The sequence below is a fragment of the Ictidomys tridecemlineatus genome, unplaced genomic scaffold, assembly GCF_052094955.1.
Source record: "Ictidomys tridecemlineatus isolate mIctTri1 unplaced genomic scaffold, mIctTri1.hap1 Scaffold_880, whole genome shotgun sequence".
Taxonomy (NCBI): Eukaryota; Metazoa; Chordata; class Mammalia; order Rodentia; family Sciuridae; genus Ictidomys; species Ictidomys tridecemlineatus.
The window spans coordinates 65,857-82,500 of record NW_027526122.1 but is presented as its reverse complement, the minus strand read 5'-3'; the positions used below and the strand labels follow the sequence as shown (position 1 = coordinate 82,500).

Sequence of the window (16,644 nt, the reverse complement as noted above, 5' to 3'; positions counted from 1 at the left end):
ATCCACCATGAGCCTCCCGCCTTCCATCGCAACGGGCGCCACTACCTGCTGCCTCCCCGTTCACCGACATTGAATGGATGGATCCATCAATTTTTCATTGACGAATGAACTCCTCAAAAGCCTGAAGATGCTCTCCCACCTCTGCCTGCTCCACCATTGGGTTCCGCCATCTTGAATGATGTGATTTCCATTCCCTGGGCCAACGCCAATGGCGTGCATCCAACACCCACCAGATGCATCATCAGCTCCACACCTGGCTTTAGTGTTTTGAATTATGAGGCAGCCTCTGGAGGCTGCAGCGGAATAAATGTCACCCACAGCGCCGATGAGTTTTACGATCCTTGTTATTAATCCGTACATCCCTCTCCATCCATCGCACAGGGCAGAGGACCGATAAATAGTCAAGGATCGGTCATCAGCAACCATAAACACGACCCATAAATCAATAAAGGAAACACGGCAAACGTTGAGATCCAGACGTGATTAGAGCCTCCTTCCCCCAACGTCGGGGACACAACAGGAAACAGACCTCGACAATTTCTGGAAACACACTAAAGGATCCACGGGCACAGCAGTTCTCAAAGGGTGATCCCTGGACCCGACCCATGGAAGTGATTTCCCTCAGGCAAAGGAACTCAACAGACACTTCAACAGAGAGCAAAGGTGAATGGTCCAGAAACATATGAAAAATGTTCCACATCTCTAGCAATTAGGGAAATTCGTCGACAGGCGAATGCATTAAAAAAAAAAAAAAACCCTGTGGTACATATATACAATGGAATATTACTCAGCCTTAAAGAAGAATGAAGTTATGGTATCCGCAGGAAAATGGATGGATCTGGAGGGTACAATGCTAAGCAAAACTAGGCAATCCCCCAAAAAAACACAGGCTGAATACTTTCTGTGATATGTGGAAGATGCCAAAATAATCCCACAATGTGATGACCCTCATTTCCTCCTCTATGCCGCCATTTTGTTTCTTCATTTCCATTTCCCTCAACTCTCAGTTCTCGCTTCCTTTGTAACCCTCCCATGAGCCCTGAGTTTCAGGCCACGTCCCCTACTAGGATTTCTCATGTTCCTCCAGCGTCAGGCACATTGGCTGAGCCACGTTGATGAAAGTCATGCTGTCGCACACACATTGAGGACAGTGGTTGAAAGGGACTTAATCCTGCACAAGATCACGTGCTTCATGAGGGGGCTGGCCGCCCGGTGCCCGTCAGGTAAGGCGCCGAGGGCTGAATGTGCTCATCATTATGGCTGCATTTCAGAAAGTGCATCCCACACCAGGAGAAGCTCAAGAGAGTTGTATCGATCCACTTTAAAAGGGTTGAGTAATTCGATCATCGGTTGCTCTTAGAGTCTGGATAGAAGGTGTCCCCAAGAGCTCATGTGACACAGCGCAGGGATGTTCAGAGGGGAGATGATCAGATTATGAGAACCGTCATCCAATCAGTGGATTAATCCATTTGGTAGATTCATAATTTTAATGGACTCACTGGGTGGTGACTGCAGCAGGTGGGGTGTGGCTGGAGGAGGGGGTCCCTGGGCTGTGCCTTTGGGGTCTCTGTCCTGTCCCTGGTGAGCAGAGCTCTCTCTGCTCCCTGGTGTCCTGTCCTGAGCTGCTCTCCTCCTCCAGGCCCTGCCGCCATATTGTGAAATGATTGGGTTGTAAGAGGTGTAGACTAAAAGTGGATTAATCCACTTGGATGGACTCACTGGGTGGAGACTGCAGCAGGTGGGGTGTGGCTGGAGGAGGGGGTCCCTGGGCTCTGCACTCCCGACTGAGCGGGTGACTCAGCACACCACAGTGAAGGTCCCCAGATCCTGATGCCGACGGACGAGGACCACCCCACGCAACATGAGGCTCTGGGGTCTCCACTCGCAAGTCGGATGTTTTCGAATCAAAATGAAATTATGAGCAGAATCCTGCAGGTGTTGGTGAAGGGAACCAAGAGCCACCAGCTGGGTGTGTCATCTTGTCTCCAGCTCCTGGAGGTCACAAGTCCAAGGTCAAGGTGTCAGAAAGAGCAGTCTTCCTGGGACAGCCCTAGGGGACCACCCTTCCTGGTGTCCTTCACCTCCAAGTGGTGGCCGCCATCTTGGAATTTCCATTCTGGGGGACACATCACTGTGCCCATTGTCTACATGGCCACGGGACCATCTGCATTGTGCACATGACTGTGTCAACACTGAGTGTCTTTTCTTAAAAGGACACTAGTCTCTGGGCACCATGGTGGGACACACCTGTCATCCCAGTGGCTTGGGAGGCTGAGGCAGGAGGATCGAAAGTTCAAAGCCAGCCTCCGCCAAAGGGAGGCCCTAAGCAACTCAGGGAGACCCTGTCTCTCAGTAAACACAATGTGGATTAATTGTTTACTAAATTGACTTTTCTTTTCCTCTTTCATTTAACAAGAGTCTAGCGCTATTTTTTTTTCTTTTTTAAAACTATTATTCAAGCAAAATGTGATTTCCAACCTTGTGCATCCGTTGGCTTGAACATGTTAGTGATGCTGTCCCTGTTTCCAAACTATAAGCAAAGTTCTCAAAACGTACTCAAGACGAAGGAGAGCATTCACATTTACGAGCTTTTCTTAATCAAAGTAACGCAGACTTGCTCTGCAAAACGTAAAAAGCAACGTGGATAGAAAAAAAAAATACAGCAGTCAGGATCCCCATCCAGTTTGAGTGAATTAACGGCTTGACCTTTTTCAAGGCTGTCTAATGCACCGGTTTATGACAATTGATTTAATTCATGATAGTTCAGTATCCCCGGTTCATGTTTCGAAGTTGGGTTTTCCTTGTAATCCCTATGGCCAGTGAGGCTGAGGCAGGAGGATCATGAGTCCAAAGCCAGCCTCCGCCAAAGCGAGGCCCTAAGCAACTCAGTGAGACCCTGTCTCTAGATAAAATGCAAAATAGGGCTGGGGACGGGGCTCAGGGGTCGAGTGCCCCTGAGTTTAATCGCTGGTACCAAAAAAAAAAGATGCGATTTGATCCCTGCCTGCTCTGTGCATATATAACCGCCATATGCATACATCACAGGGAGCCCGATGAGCAATGCACAACCAATACGGTGCCTTAAGTTTAAAACATGAAAGTGGTGACCTTGCTCAATGGGCACAGGGCCCACAGGACCTGGGTCCCGCCCAGGCACGTTCTCTGCGAAGCTCCTGAGTGTTTTAAACGGAAGCTTCGTGTCTTTAGAGAAAACGGAAACATTGTTGCAAGAAGATCCTCCAAAAAAAATGAAAAAGATAAAAACGGACTTAAATTCCGTAGCTCGGGTTCCCCGGATCATCCCCTCTGAATCCCACGGGCTCAAGTTCTCCAGCCCTGAAATTCCTGCTGCTCCTTTTAATTCTGCAGAAACAAAGTCCCCGACGTTCGCGAGCAATGTCACCGTCACCGGGTTACAATGCTGACCTGGCTCCCATCCAGGTGAGAGAAGGCGCGTTTCCAGGGACTGAACCCAGGGACACTCGACCCCTGAGCCCCGTCCTCAGCCCTATTTTGCATTTTATTGAGAGACAGGGTCTCCCTGAGTTGCTTAGGGCCGAGGCTGGCCTCTAACTTGTGATCCTCCTTCCTCAGCCTCCAGAGCCGCTGAGATAACAGGTGCTTTTTTTTTTTTTTTAATTTCTTAATTCTCATCTTTGTTTCTCCGTGGTCCAGTGACCTGATATAAACCAATCATCCAAAAAAAGAAAGGAAAAAAAAAAAAAAGACTCAACAAACCTATTGGAGATGGATCTTTTGCAAATCCCCTCGGTTTGGACAAAGAGCCAGAATCCAATCTCTGCCCAGTGAATGCACAGCTGCCTCTCTCCCTCAGCTCCAGGAAGACATCCTGTCCCCTTTAGCCTCTGAGATGGCCGGCTGGACCTCTGATCCAGTCATAGTGGGTCTTTCTTAAGTAGTGCATCAGTTAAGACAAGCACATTGGTGCACACCTTTCATCTCAGTGGCTCGGGAGGCTGAGGCAGGAGGATCGAGAGTTCAGAGCCAGCCTCCGCCAAAGGGAGGCCCTAAGCAACTCAGGGAGACCGTGTCTCTAAGTAAAATGCAAAAGAGGGCTGGGGACGGGGCTCAGGGGTCGAGTGTCCCTGGGTTCAGATACACCAGCTCCAAATCCCAAAGGCAGAATCTTCTCTCCGATACAGACCTCAGTTTCTCCGTCCCTGAGTGAACACAGGACCACAGAAAGCCCACATCCTGCCCCACCCACAAGTCTGGAAAGGCACACTGCACCTATGTGCTGAGTCCAAGTGCCCCCTACGTCACGTCGACCCAGAGAGAACCGGTAAAATCAATAAACGCAGCCTTACACACCGGGATCAAAAATGATTGCAAATATAAGAATCTGGGAGAAAGGAGTTCCGCTAGCACCGTAGCAAGTCCGCCCCTACGACAGGACAGTCATGCGTTTGTAGCAAGAGTCCGGAGCTGCTGGACACGTGGGGATTGGCAGGAGTTGAAACGCTCCTGAATCCGGCTTGATCAGTGCGCATGGTGTGCAACAGGGCAGCTCTCCCGCGGCACTGCATCCACAGGAATAAATAGTAGCCGACTCAACACAAGTGAGGGCTCACGTTGAATATGCTCATGAGTACGTTGCGGGGCAGGTGCTCAGGAAACACACCAAGTCCCAGTTTTCTCCAAATGGAAGAGGCTTTATTTAGCTGGTCAGCTGACCAGGGCTCGCTGCAGGACCCCTAACTGTCTCTGCAAGGAACAGCCCCGAGCCTGAGCATTTTAGGATATTTCAAGGCAAAAGCCCACACCCGGGTTGACGTAGCTGCCAAGAGGCAGGTGCAGAAGCTGGCCTGGGCAGGTAAGGAGACAATGCAATGGGTCACTTGGGGTTTCCCAGAGGACTGTCCAGATTGGCATAGTAGTAAGCCAGCAAAAGGGAAGTGGATCAAAATTGGAGAATGGTTACAAACGTGTAGACAATCAGTCTCCGACAAGGTGCATGGCCCGGGGAAAAAGGGAAACCAAAGAGAACGATTCTACATTGTATAACAATTGCTATTTTGTGTCGCCAAGGATGTTGACTGAGCTAAGTGACTATTAGGGGGTGCAGAGGCGGGGCTTTCCAAGAAGCATTTCCTACAGGATATGGAGTCTCGGGGCAAAACGGAGGCTGACTGGTCCTCGCCCATCCAGCCTCGCCCGTGACATATAGACCACAACTGGTGAGCACACCCACACGCTGAAGTGGAGCCCGGTTCCCTGGACCATCCTTTCCTGCCCGCACTGACCAACCTGCAATCAGTCGAATATTTTACAGAGCACAGACCTGGACAGAGGACCAGGTGAAGTAGCAGAGATCTCCGGGTCACACAGCTCAGGGCAAGGCAGAGCCTGGGTATGGAAATGGCCGTCTCAGCCTCACCCTGAACAGAAATCCTTTCAGATGTGCTATTGCAACTTTCTTCACGTTTTTTTTTTCTTTCCATGAGAAAAGTTAACTGCAGACCCTAGAAAGATTTAGCAAAAGAACTGGAAGGTTCTTGATGGAGCTGGGCACCGTGGTGCACTCCCGGAGTCTTGGGGAGGCTGAGGCAGGAGGATCGTGAGTTCGAAGCCAGCCTCCACCAAAGGGAGGCCGTAAGCAACTCAGGGAGACCCTGTCTCTAAATAAAATGCAAAATAGGGCTGGGGACGGGGCTCAGGGGTCGAGGAATTTTAAAATCGAAAATGGAGGTGTGCATGTACATGTACACACACACACACATACACACACACACGTGTGTATATAAACTATTGAGATAGAAGCTGAATTCATCTCCAGGATATATCAAGAACTCAAAAAACTCAACAGCCAAAAAATCTCCAAATAACCCCATCAATAAATGGGCTAAGGAGATAAAAAGATGATTCGCAGAAAAAGGCATAGGATCGATCAACAAATTTATGGGAAAAAAAGATATTCAGCATCCCCAGCAATCAGACCAATAAAATGGAAAGGACTCTAAGATTTTTATCTCACCCCAGTCAGAACGGACATCATCAAGAAGACAAGAATAACGAGTGTAGGTGAGGACGTGGGGACAAGGCTCACGCCTACATGGCTCGTGGGATGGCAAATTGGGGCAGCCACTCTGCAAAGCAGGATGCAGACTCCTCAGAAAACTAGAAACAGAACCACCATGTGACCCAGCTATCCCTCTCCTGGGTCTATACCCAAAGGACTTAAAACCATCACACTACAGGGACGCAGCCACAGCCATGTTCATAGCAGCTCAATTCACAATAGCTAAACAGTGGAACCAACCTAGGTGTCCTTCAGCAGAGGAATGGATAAAGAAACTGTGGTATGTCTACACAATGGAATATTACTCAGCCATAAAGAAGAATGAAAGGATGGCATTGGCTGATAAATGGACGGAGCCGGAGAGTATCATGCTAAGCAAAACAAGCCAATCTCAAAAAAAAGCTGCAGGCTGACTATGTTCTCCGATATGCAGATGCTAATTCACAAAGAGGGGAGGAGGGGAAGAAAGAAGTCCATTGGATTAGACAGAGGGGAATGAAGGGAAGGGAGGGGGATGGGAATGGGATAGACAGTGGAATGAACTGGACATCGCTTTCCTATGCTCCTATAGGAACACACACGACCTGTGAAAGTCCACACCGGGTCCAACCACAAGACTGGAAAGTTACACTTCGTGTATATACAATAGGTCGAGATACACTCTACTGCCAGGTATGTCTAAAAAAGAACAAATCTTTAAAAAGATACACGGTGAACACTCATGGAAACACACAATTACTTTCTAACTGGTCTTTGACTAGTTTAAACCCCCAACAATATTTTTTTAATTGACTCGTGCTAAGTGTCCACATTGATGGGTACACTGGGACATGGCAGTGCATGTACACACTGTGATGATCAGATGAGGATCGTGGGAATTCCCAGGACCTCAGACCGTTGCGATCTGGGCAAGGAGCATTCAAAACCCTGACTTCTGACCATCTTAAAAAAAATACGATTCGTTAATAACCATAGGCACCCTACTGTGCTGTAGAACTTTGGAAGTTCTACTTTCTATCCAACCACAGTTCTGGACAAATCAACCACTTCCTCTCCCTCCTTCCCTGGTCTCTACCCTCTGTTCCACTCAAATCTTCTAGGAGATTGGTTTAGACAACATTTTTGTTCACTGTGACCAAAGGACCAAACAAGAACAAAGTAAAGGAGATGAGGTTCAGTCCCTGGTGGCCGACTCCATGGCTCTGGCCCAAGGGAGGCAGAACAAGATGGCGGCAGGGCCTGGAGGAGGAGAGTAGCTCAGGACAGGGCACCAGGGAGCAGAGAGAGCTCTGCCCACCAGGGACAGGACAGAGACCCCCAAGGCACAGCCCAGGGACCCCTCCTCCAGCCACACCCCACCTGCTGCAGTCACCACCCAGTGAGTCCATCCAAGTGGATTAATCCACTTATTAGTCTACACCCAGTGAGTCCATCCAAGTGGATTAATCCACTTATTAGTCTACACCCAGTGAGTCCATCCAAGTGGATTAATCCACTTATTAGTTTACACCCAGTAAGTCCATCCAAGTGGATTAATCCACTGACTAGGCTACACCTCATAATCTATGCATCTCACCTCTGCCCCCCCGCCCCGCATCGTCTCTCACCTGACTTCTGCGGACACCTCGCATCCACACCATCACATACACCAACTTTCCTTTCCACTCGGGGAAGATCAGGCACCTGATCTGCCCTTGGTACCTGGCTTCTTGAGCTATTTTTTTTCCAAAAATCTGTGCTCAGGCTACAACGGATTCAGTTTCCCTGGGCTTCGTTTTACATTGGAGCCTTTATTTTAAATATGCTCTTTGTCTCCGCACATTTAACTATTTTCTCCCAAAAAATCTGTTCCACTTTCTTATTCTGGGCAAGTGCTCCATTTTCTCCCTGGTGAAGTCGGCGAGAAGTTCCACCCTCGGTCCCCACCGACTGGGTTTCATCTGGTCCCTTCGAACCCTCAAGAACTGTACGCACGCACAGTCCTCGTCAGGTACAAACGGAAATTTTCGTGATAGAAGGGAGGTCAATCCGTTAGAGCAAGCCGACCAGGAAAAGAGAAGGAAACTTACTGGGAAGAGAGATTGATGGATTTACGTGCCTGTACCCATACGGGCTAAGGAATCCCACGGTTAAGTGCAATATAATGCCCCTGATAAACCAATTAAAATGCAAATGTATGTATTTGCATTTTTTGCATCTGTACAATATTAAATATGTGTATGTGTGTAATTCTGATCTAGGCCTCTGTGATTCAGGTAGCGCCATTCCTCCCTCCCTGGCACCATGACAAGCTACACCATCTTGGCTCACCAAACTCAGCAGCCAGTGTCGCTAAAGAGGTTAAAACCGAACCGTAGGTCATTACTCCCTGAAAATGATGAGCATAACTCCTGCTACGTGAGCTGATGTGGCCTCCACCTCCAACTATTTAAAAAAAGATTTAGGAACTGGAAAAGGAGCCGCCATCTTCCTGAATAGTCAATATGGCGCCCAAGAGATGAGACCCACATCCCCCTTCACATGCTGAATGGAAGAGAAATCCTGATGAAACGTATTTGCTCTGAGACACAATATTCTGATTTAATTTTTTGTTTGTTTGTTTGTTCCTCTTTCTCTTTCTGCCACAAAGAAGGGACCCAATGGCACTGGTCCGTGGTTAAAAATGGACCCAAGGTAAGTAGTTTAGTCTCCTTCAAAACCTTACGGCTTGGTCCACAACGAATGGGGAATGAATGAATTACAGAAAACTCATTTTAACACTAACGCATCTGCTAAAGCCATTATCACAGGTCACCTCCCGTCCCCAGAGCATCTCTTTTCAGAGTAACATTCAAGACAGGACCATGTCATAGGATGCTTTCCAAGACCATGTGACCCTGGGGACCCTTTCAGAACAAACTCCTGATTGGGGGAGCCCTTTCCACCAATCACGACCGTGCCTTCAAATTTCTTTTACGGAATCACCGTGAAGCATTTTTCCTGGCAGACGATCCACGTCACCAAGTTTACGCAGCGGGATTTTCAAAAGACCAGGGACCCGGTCACTCCTATATGGGCAGCGCTGGAGTCTGCTCCCTGGGCTGTCACTGGGTTGGAAACGATGCTCAGAAAAAAATCCACAGATGCCAGAGTGGGAAGCTGTTTCCATACTGGGCAAATGGACCTCCTCCACTGGACGACTCCTTGCCAGAGCCAGACAGCTGCATCCCTACGTCCACCAATTTCCATCTTGTGCAAGGCCCCAGAATGGACTCAGCCAGCAGACTCTGTCCAGCACAGGGCCAGGGAGGCTTATCAGGACCAGCATCCCCTGCACACCGGGGCCACCAAAGGCTTGCTGTGTCCACTCCTTCCTGGTCAGTCCTTCCTAATCTCTGAGGGCTTCTTAAACTTGAGTTGTAGCAACAAAAGGGTCCATGCATCTATTCATCCATCCACCCACCCATCCATCCACCCACCCATCCATCCACACATCCATCCATCCACCCATCCATCCACCCATCCACCCATTTACCCATCCACCCATCCATCCATCTATACATCCACCATCCATCCACCCATCCATCCACCCATCCACCATCCACCCATCCACCCATCCACCCATCCATCCACCCACCCATCCACCCACCCATCCACCCATCCACCCATCCATCCATCCATCCACCCATCCACCCACCCATCCACCCACCCATCCACCCATCCATCCATCCATCCACCCATCCATCCACCCATCCATCCATCCACCATCCATCCACCCATCCACCCAGCCACCCATCTGTCCATCCAACCGTCCATCCACCCATCCATCCATCCACCCATCCATCCATCCACCCACCCACCCATCCATCCATCCATCCACCCATCCATCCACCATCCATCCACCCATCCACCCATCCACCCATCCACCCATCCATCCATCCACCCATCCATCCACCCACCCATCCACCCATCCATCCACCCATCCATCCACCCATCCATCCATCCATCCATCCACCCATCCATCCACCCACCCATCCACCCACCCACCCATCCATCCACCCATCCCCATCCATCCACCCATCCATCCACCCATCCATCCATGCACCCAGGCAAGAAAAACACAGAATCTGACACAAACTCCCACCGACGTGGCCCATTCTGATGGGTTCGCCCTCCACCAAGGACCTTAGGAAGGGCCCTAGGTTGCTGACCACCACCACCAATCACAGCCTGCAACTTCCTGGAGTGGATCTCCCGTGGACCACTGCAGGTCACTACTGAGGAACACCACTCACCACCCAAGCACCACAGGTCCTTTGGCAAACTGCATGACAGTCTCCGTCTTGGCACCACCTACATATTATATTATATATTATGTGTACATATCAGGGCTGGGTCGTGGCTCGGCGGTAGAGCGATCGCCTGGCACGTGCAAGGCCCTGGGTTCCAAGCTCAGCACCACATAAAAATAAATAAAATAAAGGTATGTGTCCAATTACAACTAAAAAATAAATATTAATATATATATATATAAAACATATTATATATAAAAATTATATATTTATAGATTATAAATATATATCTATATATTATATATAGATATATGTAAATATATATATAATATATAGAGAGAGAGAAGTATGTATATATACACACATAGATATATCTTATTTTATGCATATATTTTATTGCATATTTATATACATTTCTCTAATTGCATCCACATATTGTGTATACTCAGATTCCACTACATACTTATATAAATCTCTCTAATTGTATCAATCTGCATATTATATACACTCAGATTTTATTTCTTCCTTATACAAATTTTCTAACTCTATACATCTGCGTACTATACGTATGCCCATTTGATCACACATTTATTCCAAAATTTGTTGTTTTTCTCTATTATGAATATATGCACACAATCGTAGTGATGTGAATTCTAGTGTTTTATATTTATAGGCGATTTTCCAGGATATGGTGCTTGCCTAAGACACTTTATGTCTAGGTAAGTTCTATCTGACACAATACACCATAATTAAATACGATGCATGTGCGTGATGGTATTTAAGTCTTACTGCATGTGCTGGACACTTGCATATCATCGTGTTTCCAAAGGAAATGTACATTTAAATATCTGAATGTATATAAACTAGACTATTACATTCAGGCTTTGCAAAGAACTTGGATGCACAGCTACTTGCGGTAAAAGGCAGAGCTCCGCCTTCAACCCTGCAAAAATAAGTCGATGGATAATAAAGGCTGCCATCAAGTTTGTAAGTTGTGTGTGAATTTATGGATTTATAAACGGATTAAATAAACAGTATTGATGGGTTGTTTTTTTTTTCCCACTGATTTTTGTATTCTGTATAAAATAGACTAATGGAAAAGTATTCAGGGGTGGTTTTCTGTGAGCACGGGACGCGTCACGCAGGTGGAGGTTGAAATGCCGTGGGACATGTGGTTTCCGGACACCCTGCACTTAGCCAGTTTGTGGGTGGACTCTCTGGACTTTGCAGATAAGATCTGGCGATGTCGGAAATCCCTCTTAGGTCTCCCCTCTCGTGGCCCTGACCTGAGTCACCCCTTCCCACAGACCAGCAGGTTGACGCGTCACAAACCCAAGCCTCTGTCACACGGGAAGGTGGCATGGGATTCTCAGGACCATGCACACAGTGTGACAGGGAGCGCCTGCCACAGGGCAGCTTCCCGTGTCCACTCCCCCTTGCTGCTACGGGGCAGGGAATTGGGGGTGGTGACTCAGTGCAGGGACAGCACTTGCCTGGCACGTGGGAGGCACTGGGTTCGAGTCTCAGCACCGCATACAAATAAATGGATAAGATAAAGGTCCAGCAACGTCAAAAAAAATTCTAAAAAATCTAAAAAAAAAAAAGAAATATTCAAAGCGAATGCTCAAAGGAGACGCAGCGTTCTATATGCCTCCGTGTCCCTAAGCCCTCGCAGTCTGGAGATCTTCCTGCTAAAGGAGGACCACACCTGTCAATCATGCACAATCTACGGGAGACCTCTCTGAGTATCCCACTTTGGGTGGATAAAGATGAAAAAAAAACAATGATTGATTAAATTAACTAATTTTCCTTCTGATACACACTCTGAGTTTACCTGACGTGGTGATGCCACGGTGGAGAAAAAAATATATATATTTCATGCCAGAAATACCTTCTCGCTGTCCCACAGGTGCACGCAGGTGTGTACACCAACCTGCACGTGTGCGACGCCCTGCTGAAGCACACGGGTTGAGGACGCTTTATTTTAAAATGCATTTTTTTTAGAATGCATTTTAAATAGAGCAACCCAGAGCTGAGTTATTGAGGAGAGCAATGCTCAGTGACATATCTCATTTGTGCAAAAAAATAAAATAAAAAATAGATAAATAAAGTCTGTTTTTCTGAGTCAGCTCCTGCATCCCGAGTCCTGCCCTGTTTAAGGAGCAAAAGCCTGACATTAGCACAGGCAGTGGGAACATCCAGAAATGTGATATGCACCTTGGAAACCCGGGGGACCGAGTGTTGACCGGTGTTGAAATGTTAGACAAGGACCCGTTTCCTGGGGCCAGCATCACAACACACAGAGGGCCCTGTCTGCACTTTGCAGAGCGGCAACTCCTACCGGTGCCAATCAGGGATTCCTGAATTCTGATCCCTCCTGTACGCGTTCCAAAAACCCATCAAGGGGAGGCAACTACTTGCAACCAGCCTCCTCCTCCTCCTCCCCGTTTCTTGGCTGGTTTCAAAATGACGACGACGGGGCTCGGATTTCAGGGCCCAGCAGGGAGCTCTGTGTTGCAAATGTGCGCCCCTCCCCCGCACAGGGACAGCAAGCCCCAAACAGAGGCCACCGAGCAGCAGCGGGGTCCAGGGGTCCCAGGGAGCCCAGGGCAGAGGCTTTGGGGATGCGGTTCCTCCCCGCTGCAGGTCTGGGGTGAGTCCTTTGAGCTACAGAGATAGAAAGATCCACACCTAGATAGCAGATAGATCTATAGACAGATCTGTAAATAGATGATAGATCTATAGAGATCAATGCATAAATAGAGAGCAGATAGATCTATAGACAGACAAATATATAGATGCATAGACCCATATAGAGATCTGCAGATAAGATACATAGATTCCTAGAGCAATGGATGGATGCATGGATGCATGGATAGATCCACACATAGAAATTTAGACCTATGCACACATTGATCTATAGATCGATCAATAGATAGATAATTTTTAAATCTCATTTTCTCCCCCTTCATACACTATTTCTGGAAGGAACAGCAGTAGCCTAATATCTGCTCAGATGCAAGGAGGTGCAGCCTAGAAGCCATGGGCTGATCAATCCCCATGGACAGGTGTGCCCCTGCCCAGCCCAGGTGCGCGGCCCACACACCCCCCTCCCCCCCCACACAGGTGAGCTCATCGCAGAGTTGCCTCAGGTCAGAAAAGACAGCCCCCCCCCCCCGTCCGTTGGTGGGTTGATTTTAGGAGAGCGGAAAAATGGTCCTTTGATTTATCCAACGTGACCCTCTGCAAAAGGAGACCCTTCCTATCCACGGGTCTAAGCATCTCTTCAAAACCGTCAGTTGGCAAAAATACCCAAAAAGAAAGGAAACAGATTCAAACTGCACGGAAGGCCATTTTTCCCACTTGGTGTATTGTCAAAAGGAAAATGTGACTCAGAAAGAAGACCCTGTGGCTTGGACACCAGCCTGTCCTGTCCTAATAAATACAGACAGACAGACAGACAGATCTATATGCTTAATGGACACTTGAGTTTCCTATACGGAAATGAACTCTCCTTGCGTTGGGCAAAAAAAAAAAAGATCATTTTTTTTTTTCTAACCGGATCCTTTGCTTTCAGTGCAAGAGTCTTGTCCTTAGCAAACAGTAAATCCAGCCAACAAGTGGGATGAGTGGATATTTGTGTCCCCAACCGTCCAAGAAGGGTTTGCAATGGAGAGGACCAATGAAAATTAAAGAAGGAGGTGAAACCGAGGTCCTCTGCATGTTTGCTTTTCTGAGAAACCTTTCTCCTTTGGGGTCCAGGGATAAAAAGGACAAGACTGTAAAGAGTTCTTAAAGGCGCGGCCGTGTGCCAACCCACAAGGCCCTTCCGTGACTGTGCACGGGTCATCGACCAGCTTTCTGCCGATGACTACAAAGGAAAAAGAAAAACATGAGTAAAAAATAAAGAAATAAATAAACCCCACATGCTGATCACCCTCTGCCCACATCTCAGATCAAAAAGCCAGGAGCTTGCAAACATACTCAAGTCGGTTTGCTTTCACTTTTCTAAAAAAAAAAAAAACATCCAGAAATCGGCAGCCTCTCCCTGAGGTCGCAAACCCAGAGTTACCACAAATCTCTGCTCTGCTGACAGGTCTGGGGAGGAAGGAGCAGGTGTCCCGGCTTTAGGGCCACACTATTCTATGAAAAAAAAAATACAAAGGAGAGACACCATTTCTCCACCCCAGAATCATCTCTCCAAGCACCTTCCAAACAGCATCTGAGCCCAGCCATTATGACCGAAATGCAATCATCTTTCAACCCATACTCCAAAAAAAAAAAAAAAATCATTTCTAGCTTCCAAAAGAAAAATCCCAGCTCTGATTTTTTTAATCCAGTGATTTAAAACTGATGAAGTAATTTTCCACTTGCTACAATTGGCCCTGATTATATTCTTGCATGTTGGAGAAGAGACTGTTACACACACACACACACACAGACACACACACACACACACACACACATACATACATACAGAGCCTGCATTTCTTTTGAGTGACAGGACACTGAGCACATGCATATTTGCAGAAGCCTCAGGGGGGGAAATTCTTAGGTCCTGAATGGCAGGAGCAAGAAAAATATTTTTTTTTTTTAAATAAAGCTTTCGTGCAACCCTGCACGTGGGCACCCCCACAGCCCCACACCCCACCCCACCCCCGGTTCTATTCCATGCACCCGGGAGAAAATCTACGCTGGGGATTGGGAGGATTACTGTCAGCGTCTTCCCCGCAGCCAACTCCAGGCATGAACTAATTCTCCACTGGCCAAATCGGCCCCCACGAAAATGCAGATCTGTTCGCCATCTGATGGTCGCAGCTCGCTGTGCCAACCTCCAGGAAAACGCGTCTCCATTCAGACCATGCGGCTGCGCTCTCTCTCTCTCTCTCTCTCTCTCTCTCTCTCTCTCTCTCTCTCTCTTCTCTCTCTCTCTCTGCAAGGCCCCGGAGCTGGGCGGTGTGCGTGCGCGCAGGGTGGCCCACAGAGGGGTCTGCACGTCCCTCTCCCTTCCCCCGCGCAGGACGCCCACCCCAATGGCTCATTGTGCTTCCTGGGGGTAAAGAGGTCTCTCTCAACTTTTTTTCTTTTTCCTTTTTTTTTTTTTTTTCTGTCCTGTCTCTTTGCAGTTCCCCCGCCCCCCCCCAAAAAAAAAAAATCACGGTAATGGCTGATCCCGCGCGCGCCCTGCCCCGCGGTTGGACAACCCGGGGGCACCTCCTTCCCGGCCTCTGAACACGGGGAGCAGGGGGACCCTGCCCAAAGCCCAGGATGGACACGCCGAGGACCCTTTCCGCACAACTGACCGAATGCACAAAAAAAATAAGAAGAATGTCACATCCAATCCTCCAAAGCAGAGGCCACACCACCACCTTGTGGAGCCGGACAGCAAGAGCAGCACCTGCCAAGTTCCGGAGCCCCCTCCCCACGCAGCCCTCGCCCCCCCCCAGCTCCCCCCCCCCAGGTCTTAAGTTGGGTTCCGATGACAGATGGGGATCCTCTGTCCCCGCGCACCTCGGGCTCCGCGAGCGCTGGGTGTCCGTCTCCGTTGCGCGCCCGCCCGGCGCCGGCGCAGGCTGCAGAGCAAGGCGCACGGCGGGGGCCCGGACCTGCCCGACCCCCCGACCCGCAGCCTCCCCGGCCCCCTCCCCTGCCCTCCCCAGGACAGCAGCGCCGCGGCGGGTCCCAAAATCAATGAAAAAAAGAGTCGCACACCTGCGGGGCCAGGCGCAGGAAGAGGCCGGAGGAAAAGACCCGCAGCCAGAAAATTAAAAAATACATATATATAGCGTTTGGGGAAGGGGAAGAGGGGACTCAAGGACGTCCTCGGGCGCCCCTCGCCTTGGAAACGAGGCATCGGTCCCCAGGGTGGTCCCGGCCAGGCCTCGGGGCGGGGGGTTCCGAGGGTCCCCCCAGCTGCCGCCCCCGCAGCGCCGCCAAGAAAGGGCGCAGTGTCTGGCGCCCGGATCGCGCGCCCGGGCCCAGGGCTGCGCGGGGCGCTCGGCCCGATCGGGCCGGGGAGGGGGCGTGCGCAAAGCCCGGGGTGGGGGGCCCGGGGACCGGAGCCTACCGGATCTCGCGGAGGCCCCCGAGCTGGGGCCGGCTGCGGGCGGGGAGGGAGCCGAGCGGGGGCTGCGCTTGGAGGCTGGAGCGGCCCCGGGAGGGGGGGAGGCGACCGGTGTCCAGCTGGAGCGCGGAGCAGCCTCCGGGTGGGGGCGCCGCGCAGGCGGGGACCTGGGCCTCTCTTCCCACGGCGAGGCCCCCACCCCCGCATCATCTGCAGCCGAGCGACACCTCCCTCCCCCGCCTCCCGGCCCAGCCCCCGCCCGCGCTTCC

General features: G+C 49.6%; 1 protein-coding gene across 6 annotated transcripts in view; it reads right to left on the bottom strand.

The window, feature by feature from the left end:
* LOC144374797 (neuroligin-4, X-linked-like) overlaps window positions 1-16,644 on the bottom strand; it is a 102,510-nt gene that overhangs the window by 83,485 nt on the left and 2,381 nt on the right. The window contains exon 1 of one of the 6 annotated variants that reach the window (XM_078037566.1): window positions 16,379-16,535. The exons of 4 other annotated variants lie outside the window; for them this stretch is intronic. The gene's annotated coding sequence lies outside the window, so the exon portion shown is untranslated. Of the gene's footprint in view, window positions 1-15,025; window positions 15,190-16,378; window positions 16,536-16,644 lie in introns of those variants that run through there. One more of the 6 variants, XM_078037568.1, reaches the window with a different exon arrangement.